We start from the raw sequence: 8,292 nt of genomic DNA on the forward strand, positions 1-8,292 counted from the left end.
GACCAGGTAAATCTTCAGGAAACACTTGAAGAAAATCGCGTACAACTGGAATATCCTCTATCCTTTTCTCTTTCGTCAATGCATCAGTAACTAGTGCCAAAATGGCAGTGTGACCTTTTCGTAAACATTTCTGAGCCTTGAGAAAGGAGATGATGCCAACTACTGCACCACTCTTGTCGCCTTGAACTTCGAGAGGTTCCTTACCAGAACGAGGAATACGAATGATCTTCTCCTTACATAAGATCTCTGCTTGCTGCTTGGATAACCAATCCATGCCGATGACGATGTCGAAACTACCCAGAACTATAGGGATAAGGTCGATGGAGAAAGTCTGACCAGCGAGGATAAGATTACAACCCTGAACTATATGTGTGGCCTCTAGACTTTTACCATTAGCTAACTCTACAACATGTTTGGTGTTTAGGGGAGTTGGTGCACGTTTTAACATTTGGCTAACTTTCAAAGACACATAACTTGTATCCGCACTCGAATCAAACAATACAGTAACATAAAAGTCATCAAGAAGAAACTTACCCATGACTACGTTGGGATCGTTTCTCGCTTCTCCCTGCCCCAGCACAAATACTCGTCCCCTAGCTTCGTTGCCATTGTTGTTCCCACCATTATTGTTACCATTGCCTTGGTTGTTGTTGTTGTTGCGATTCTGGTTCTGGTTTAACTGGGGGCAATCACGCTTGAAATGACCTTCAGCCCCACACTGAAAACATCCCCTGTTGCCCCGCTGTTGCTGCTGCTGCGGGTTTTGTGGAGCTGGTGGTTGGAAGTTGCCGATTCTGATTTGCAGGTCGCGAACTCCTGCAGTCTTTAGCTTCATGCCCTACCTTGAGACATCTCTGACAACGCTCCTTACGACACCGTCCACTGTGGTGTCTGTTGCACCTATTACACAATGGGTGAATTCCCCGATATCCACCCTGCCCCTGACCACCAGAAGATTGCTGACCCAGACTCTGGTAGTCATTTGTCTTGCGCTGCTGTGCTTGAGACTGAACTGAGACTGAACCTTTACTGGAATCCCCATCCCATTTTCTCTTGTTGTCACTGGGAGTAGCAAGTGTAGTAGAAGCAGTAATGGTAGCAGTAGCGCTGATACGTTTAGGCAGCCTCTTCTGTTCCACTGCCTGATCCGTGAGACGATGAGCAAGGCGTTGAATAGCCTGGATGTTGTCAAGATTAGCCGATGTCACATGGCTCTGGATTTCTAGCGCTAACCCCTTGAGATACAACTCAATGCGCTTGATTGGAGGGTCCACCATAGTTGGACACAGCACGGCCAGCTCGTTTGACCTTTTAGTATAAGCTTCAATTTCTGACCCTGTCATTTTCAAATGGTAAAACTCATCTTCCAGCTTGTGGATGTCTTCCCGTGTGCAGTATTCCCTTTTGATCAGTTCCTTGAAATCATTCCAAGGGGTGGCGTTAGCAGCTGCCAACCCTAGGATCTGTACTTGCGCGTTCCACCAAGTTAGCGCTATTCCTTCGAGAGGGCCAGTGGCGTACTTCACCCTGCGAGCCTCAGGGCATTCACACATTTCAAATACTGACTCTAGCTTCTCAAACCAATGGAGGAGTCCCACTGCCCCCTCGGTGCCACTGAATGTGCTTGGACGACAGTCCATGAAGTTCTTGAAAGTGCAGACGGGCTGCTGAGCGTGTTGACCTATTGTGTACGAATAGGACAAAGTTAAACACAAGAGTTAATGTAGGATCTAAAGGTCCTAGTGTGAATCACATCCGCAGGGTATACTACCTGCTGGTGCAGCTGCAAGTGCCGCAACTACTTGTTCAGCAATGAGAGCTGTCAACTGGGCTTGAGTCATGTTAATGCGTCCAGCCATTGTTCTTCATAGTAAAAGTAGTGTAAGTGAGAATGGTTCGCGAGTAGTGCGATGACAGAAGAGTGTAAGCACATAGGTGTTCTCATGTAATGACGCATAGTAAGCAATGTAATCTAACATACTGCGAGCAAAGTTCTATGTAATTCTAGCAAGCAGGTAATAAACATAAACCTTATTACTGTCACACCCCAACCGATGGCGGAAACATCGGGATGAGACAAAGTGTGTATAGATTGCTAGAGACGTCATAACACTATGTGACAATATTTAATTAAATTCAAATTTCATTTTAAAGCTAAATTGTCATACAAGATTCAAATAGAAATAACAACATAGTTTCAAAATTGTAACATAACAACAAAAGATAGATTAATCTAGGTGTGTATCTAGTCCACCCTAAATCTTGTTTCGTCTTGCATATCATCTCAATAATTAACCTGCAACATGTATTAAAATAGAGTTCAATGCAAAAGCAAAGGCGAGTATACAAGTTTGACTACATAGCATAATAGAATAAAACTCATATCCAACATGTTACTAAATGAATAAATTTACTAGCAATGCAATTTTTGGCGTACAATATGATCAAACCCATGAATACAACGCATACAAATAGCCTAATCCCAATCGTTCAGCGGGGTGGTAATGTTTAACTTAACAATACCCAATTAGAATAGCGAGCGGGGCGTTAATCCTATAGCGCTATAATTGTTAAGGTGTGCTAGCAAAGTTAATGAGCATATAACGTTCCAAATCGTTCATAGAGCATACAAGCATAGCAAATATTCGTAATAGTTTCATGTCACGTTCATAGATAGAGTATGTTTTGTTTAAGCATAAAAGTTGTTTTGAATAGGCATACATGTTGCATCCCAAAGTGTAAAGGGGAAAAAGGGATCGAGTATACTCACGATTTACAAGTCTTGACTTGAAGTTCCGAGAGCAAGTTTGGTGGATGAATTAGTTTGGAGCACCTTGTCCTTCTACACAGGAAAGCAAAGGTGTGTGAGTTTGGGGAAATCGGAAGATTATAGATTCGGAGTCTAAAATGTATAGAAAATAACATAAGTGAAAATAATCATCTTGTACACATAACTCTTGTTCTTGACACTATTAAAACTCAAAAGAGTTGGCATGATTTCATGGATTCAAAGATCCATTAGAGTCGTAACAAGGGCATGGTCATAGATGATGTAACATATTCTTAACAAGTAACTATTAAGTTATCATCAAGTTTAGTTACTTAGGTATATAGATAGAATAACTTAGATAATAATATAGATTACAAGTCTTATGATTCAAGCATGAGGTAGGAGATGAATGTCTCCATTTAGGTACCTCTTTGTGACATAGAGTTCATACATGAGGTAGGAAAAACAAGCTTCCATTTAGGCACCTCTATTGTTCACCACTACACTTGTTGTTATAAACAACAAGGAGGGTCATGAACATACAAGTATTAAGGTAATAACAACAACTAATTTATAGAAAAACATCAAGTAGTGAGTGGATTCTTATGAAGGATAGCCCAAGCTAGTCCAACCATCACACATTCAACAAGTTTCATACTTGAACACTACTTGTGGGTAAAACCCTAATTAAAACAGAAAGTTTTTGAGGTTTTAACCTCTGATTTAAAGTGTCTCAACCATGTTTTTAAGCTTATCCAACCATAGGAGAGGTTGTAAGCATTAGGACATTGGTGTGAGATGTGTTAGACACAAGTTGGATAAGAAATAACAAGTTGTTGAATAATAATAAACAAAACAGAAAGTTTTAGTCCATTTTAGGGCAAATCCAGGCATGATTCTTCCAAGGAAAAACCAAGGATTCAAACCCAAGGACATAACAAAGCAATAGGAAGAAGAACCAAGTGATTTGGTTGAGAAATGAGCAAGTTACACTCACTTTTGTAAGTCTTCACGAATCTGTCCAAAACTCAGATTCTCAGCTGATTAGAGAGTAGTTTAGTGAAGATTTAGGAGTTGTGAAAGTGTCAAATGGGTTGGAGAAGGTGGGTATTTATAATGGAGGAGTTATAAGATGATTGGAGGTGATTAGAGGTGGATTAAAGGTGATTGGGTGGGTTAGATTAATGGGATTTCGTGCACAAAGCTGGAAGAAACACACATTCTGCCGAAACAAGGGGCTCGCGTGACGCCAAGCCCCCTCGCATCACGCGGCGGGTATGGTTTCCAGATCTTTCGTTTTGTTACACTTAGGCCCCTGAAGTTTATATTTAATCCCTTTTGGTGCTAACTTGAGAGTTTAGGGACTTGTTTTGATATAAAAGCATAGTATAAGGTGAAATCAAGTAAGACGATCAAAATCAAAGTATAATTAGGCGTATAAATGTCATAACCAAGTATCGTTCTCATTCAAAACACATTCAATGCATAAGCTTAGTTTAATTACAAGTTTAGCACATAGTTTCCAAGAATAACGTTCAAGCACAATTTGATTCACTAATCGATCATACGAGCATAATTAGAGTGCGTACAACAATAATGTAACAAAATACAAGTTTCATTAATGATCCAAGTCTCGGTTTGATAATGATTACAATGAAAGGAACGATTACAAGAATACAAGGTTTCCAAAAATAGAAATACGAACAAAACTTTCTATAAATGGAAAGTACAAAAGAGCCGGGCGTTACAGTCTCCCCTCCTTTAGGAAATTTCGTCCCGAAATTTAGGAAGACGTAGGGAAAAGGTGAGGATACTTTGACTTCATATCCTTTTTGAGTTCCCAAGTAAACTCGGCGCCACGTTTTCCTTCCCATCTAACCTTGACGATAGGAATCTTACTGCGCCTTAGTAACTTGACTTGCTGATCCACGATTTCTACAGGTTTCTCCACGAAATGCATAGTATCGTTGATTTGAAGATCTTCGAGAGGAACTTGAAGTCCTTCATCAGCGAGACATTTCTTTAGGTTCGAGACGTGGAACGTTGGATGAACATTGCTGAGCTCTTGAGGTAAATCGAGTCGATAAGCCACCTTACCAATCCTTTCGAGTATCTTGAAAGGACCAACATAGCGAGGGGCAAGTTTTCCCTTTTTACCAAAACGAACCACTCCTTTCCAAGGAGACACCTTGAGTAGGACATGGTCCCCAACGTCGAATTCCATAGGTTTGCATCCCTTGTCTGCGTAGCTCTTTTGACGATTTCGAGCCTTGAGTAGATTGTCACGGATTTGGAGAATCTTATCCGTTGCTTCTTGTATGATCTCAGGGCCAGTAAAATGTTTGTCACCAATCTCGTGCCAGCTTAAAGGAGATCGGCATTTGCGACCATACAATGCCTCGAAAGGAGCCATTTGAATACTGGAGTGGTAGCTATTGTTATACGAGAACTCGATCAAAGGTAAATGCACATCCCAACTACCACCAAAGTCGATGACACAAGAACGGAGCATGTCCTCTAGGGTTTGGATAGTACGTTCAGTCTGTCAATCCGTTTGAGGATGAAAAGCCGTACTAAGATTCAAATGAGTACCCATAGCTGACTGAAAAGTTTGCCAGAGACGCGAAGTGAATCGACCATCACGATCAGAAATGATGTCGAGAGGAACACCATGATGGCGTATGACTTCATTGGTATAGACACGAGCAAGTCGTTCAACCTTGAAATCCTCACGAATGGGAATGAATTGTGCGGACTTGGTCAAACGATCAATGACTACCCAAATGCTATCGTAACCAGAAGGTGTACGTGGGAGTTTAGTTATGAAGTCCAGCGCAATGCTATCCCATTTCCAAACGGGAATTTCGGGTTGTTCGAGTAGGCCAGAAGGTCGTTGGTGCTCAGCCTTGACTTTCGAACAGGTAAGACACTTGGAAACGTACACAGCAATGTCTCTCTTCATACCAGGCCACCAATAGGATGTACGTAGATTATGGTACATCTTGTCAGCGCCCGGGTGAATTGAGTACCTAGATTTGTGTGCTTCGTTCATGATAAGGTCACGAAGATTGTCACGATCTGGTATCCAAACGCGATCGCAACAATAGAGGAGACCATCAGGTTTTGAAACGAGTTGACTTTCAGATGCTCCACGTATTTCTACAGCCATGGAACCTTCATTGATAGAGGAGTATTGTGCTTCACGAATGCGATTGTGAAGATCGCTCGAGATATGAAAACAACGAATGACATCTACATGAGCCTTACGACTAAGTGCATCGGCCACGACATTCGCCTTACCAGGGTGGTAGCGAATCTCGCAGTCGTAGTCGTTGAGCAATTCTACCCAACGTCGCTGTCGCATATTGAGTTCTTTTTGGTCAAAGATGTGTTGTAGGCTCTTATGGTCAGTGAAAACCACACACTTAGTACCATATAGGTAGTGTCGCCAAATTTTTAACGCAAAAACAACTGCGCCAAGCTCGAGGTCGTGGGTAGTATAATTTTTCTCATGTATTTTGAGTTGGCGAGAGGCGTAAGCGATGACTTTGTCTCGTTGCATGAGCACACAACCAAGACCACGATTCGACGCATCACAATACACCACGAAATCATCATTCCCATCAGGGAGAGCGAGGATAGGAGCGTTGCAAAGCAAGTCCTTGAGAGTTTGAAAAGATTCTTCTTGCTCAGGACCCCAAGCAAAAGGTTTCTCTTTTTGAGTCAACGAAGTGAGAGGAACGGCGATCTTTGAAAAGTTCGAGATGAATCGACGGTAATAACCCGCCAATCCTAAGAAAGAACGGATTTCAGAAGGAGATTTAGGCGCGGTCCAATTCTTCACGGCTTTGATTTTTGAAGGGTCGACATGGATTCCTTTTTCACTAACAACGTGCCCAAGGAATTGCACTTCTTTGATCCAAAACTCGCATTTAGAAAACTTAGCATATAAACGTTCAGTACGCAAGAGTTCAAGGATAAGGCGAAGATGGCGCTCGTGATCGGCTCGAGATTTAGAATAAATGAGAATATCATCAATGAAGACGATCACAAAGCAATCCAAGTATGGTTTACAAATACGATTCATGAGATCCATGAACACAGCGGGTGTGTTGGTTAAGCCAAAGGGCATAACCATGAACTCGTAATGTCCATAGCGAGTGCGAAAAGCGGTTTTGGGAACGTCCTCTTCGAGGACTCGAAGTTGGTGATAACCAGAACGAAGATCGATTTTGGAGAAACAGGTAGCGCCTTGAAGTTGATCAAAGAGGTCGTCGATACGCGGGAGAGGGTAGCGATTCTTAACGGTGAGTTTGTTGAGCTCACGATAGTCGATACACATGCGGAAAGAACCATCTTTCTTTTTAACGAAGAGCACAGGAGCACCCCAAGGAGAGGTACTTGGACGAATGAAACCCTTATCGAGGAGTTCTTGAAGCTGAGAAGACAATTCTTGCATCTCGGAAGGTGCAAGACGATAAGGAGCCTTGGCAACAGGAGTCGCACCAGGTACGAGGTCAATACGAAAATCAACAGATCGAGGAGGAGGAGGACCGGGTAGATCTTCAGGAAAGACGTCAGGGAAATCACGCACCACTGGAACATCACTTAAACTTTTTCCCTTGCCCTTTTCTTCCACAACGTGGGCTAAAAAGGCAAAGTACTGTTTGCGTAAGTACTTGTTCGCTTGTGTGCAGGACATCAACTTTAGTCCCCTTGAAGGTCGGTCTCCATAAACGTGTAAAACATCACCGGATGGAAGAGGTAAGCGAACGAATTTCTCGTGACAAGCGATTTCAGCATGATTCTTTTGAAGCCAATCCATGCCTATGATGACGTCGAAACTACCCAATTGCATGGGTATGAGATCGATAGAGAAAGCATGCTCGTTAAGAGTAAGACGACAACCGAGGAGAATGGAATCGACTAAGATGGACTTGCCATTGGCGACTTCAACGGAAAACGACTTAGGTAGCTTAGAGCGTGTGCAATTTAACAATGATTCGAATTCTAAGGACACAAAGCTTTTGTCCGCCTTTGATACTGGTGCGGAACGAGACGGGCTTGCGTGTTTCAACCTTAGAGTCGACGGAAGAGTGAGAGTTTCAGAGGCTCGGATCTCGGAAATGGCCTTTGGAACGACGCGAGCAAATTGATCGGCTATGAAAGCCATCATCTTCTTGGTGGAGCGAGACTTTGACTTCCTAGACGCGTTGGAGTGACGAGAAGACATCTAAGATTCAAAATAACGAAATGAGTGAGACTTGGTCATAATGCTTGCTTTAGAAAAAGAAATTGATCACATAGCATAAAGGTTCACATAGCATAAAGTTTCAAGTTGATTAACATTGCATAAAAGTTTAAACGTCTCATATAGCATAATCATGAATTCCACATAGCATAACATGAATAAACGAAAGCATCGTAAATTTAGTTTGTTCACGAGGGATTATTATTGTTTGTGATCGCGATAACGTGCGAAATGTTTAAAACGACATTTTGAAATGAACGAACGTTCAAGT

Source organism: Helianthus annuus, chromosome 14, assembly GCF_002127325.2.
Source record: "Helianthus annuus cultivar XRQ/B chromosome 14, HanXRQr2.0-SUNRISE, whole genome shotgun sequence".
Taxonomy (NCBI): domain Eukaryota; kingdom Viridiplantae; phylum Streptophyta; class Magnoliopsida; order Asterales; family Asteraceae; genus Helianthus; species Helianthus annuus.